Genomic DNA, 1666 nt, shown 5'->3' with positions numbered 1-1666 from the left:
TATATACATGCATACATACATACATACATACATACATACATACATACGTACACGCACGCATCCATACATTCATACATACACACACGCAGAAAAATAAGTACACCAGAGAGCTATATTTGTTGAAAAGAAATATACCACCTGAGGAAACAGAATCACTCAGTCAGAATGCACAAATGATAATACTCGTATTAACAACACAGTATTTTCTTTTTAGTGAAGAGATTGTGAATGACAAGAAACACGGCCAAGAGGAACACAATAATAACCATCACCACTACACTGACATGTGGCCACCACTTATGATTTCACAAAAACAAATGAGGAATATAAAATACTAAAATCACAGCTTGCATCGAAGTTCAAGCAGAACTTCACTACTTATATATATATAAGGCACTGTATGAGAGAATAATACCGACATGAGTTGGGGAGAAAAAAACCCCCACCGATCTGGCGTTATCCGTGATCGACAAAATTGCGAGAGAACAAGTAACTCAAATCCAAACTGCCAACGTTGGGACAATAAATGCCCTGCTTTATTGTGCCGCGGTAACTGGGCACCGATAGATGGAATTAAAAGAGACTGATCCAAAGAATAATATTGAGCCAAAATGGATTTACCCATCTTAAAAAAAAACAAAAAACAAAATAAAGACAGCGACAGACTAAAGGAAATTATAGAATATTTAGACGTTATCATCAAGGCTAACAATGAGTTCACGAATCACCAACTACAATGGCATGATAGATTCTATAAACTTTGCTACTGTAAAAAATTACATAAACGGAAAATGACAAACGGAAAGTTTGCCCGAAACCCACAAGTTGTGTCGTTGAATGAAAGGTAATACAATCAAAGTAGCAGACGTTCCTCCCCAAGAAGACATAGAGTCATTCTGGCGGAGAATCTGAAATATAAAGAGTGGAAAGTAAAGAATACAATCGCGATGCAGCATAGTTAAACGAACTACGAAGGGAGTATTGTGTAAATGTCCCTCTCAAAATATATAACATCATCAGTGGAACATTCCTGGCAGTTATTATGAAACTGTGGAAAGGAAAATCACCTGAGAGAGACCTGATAGTGGACTACTAGTACAAAATGCTTATGTTCTACAGGTAAATTCTCACTAACCATTAAAAAAAAATAGTGTATGTTGAGCTAGCAATACCACATTGGCTGACGGTTGCACGGACTACTCTTATCCTTGAGAACAAAGAGATCCTTGTGGCCAAAAAACTATAGGCCCATCGCCTGCTTGAATGTCGTGTACAAACTGTACACAGGTTGTCTGAATAGGTTATTCCAAGAGCACCGCCAAACAAATGGTGTTATAATTGATGAACAGTTAGAAAGAAAGAACGGAGTCTGGGGCGGTGCTGAACAGCTCCTCCTCAATAAAACCGTCCTTAAGGAAGCCAAGCAATATCGCTGTATCCTCTTAACGATACGGCTAGACTACAAGAAGGCGCTCGACTCTGTGCTTCACGCATGGGTGATAGAATCACTACACCTTGCCAAAGTACCAGCTGCTATAGTGAATGTCATTAAAAGGCTGACCAAAACATGGTCCACATAGTTATCATTGACAACTACTTAAGCAACACCTATTGCAACGAAACATAATAATAATAATAATAATAATAATAATAATAATAATAATAA

This window comes from Octopus bimaculoides, chromosome 16 (assembly GCF_001194135.2).
Source record: "Octopus bimaculoides isolate UCB-OBI-ISO-001 chromosome 16, ASM119413v2, whole genome shotgun sequence".
In the NCBI taxonomy this organism is placed as follows: domain Eukaryota; kingdom Metazoa; phylum Mollusca; class Cephalopoda; order Octopoda; family Octopodidae; genus Octopus; species Octopus bimaculoides.
This window is presented reverse-complemented; position numbering follows the sequence as displayed.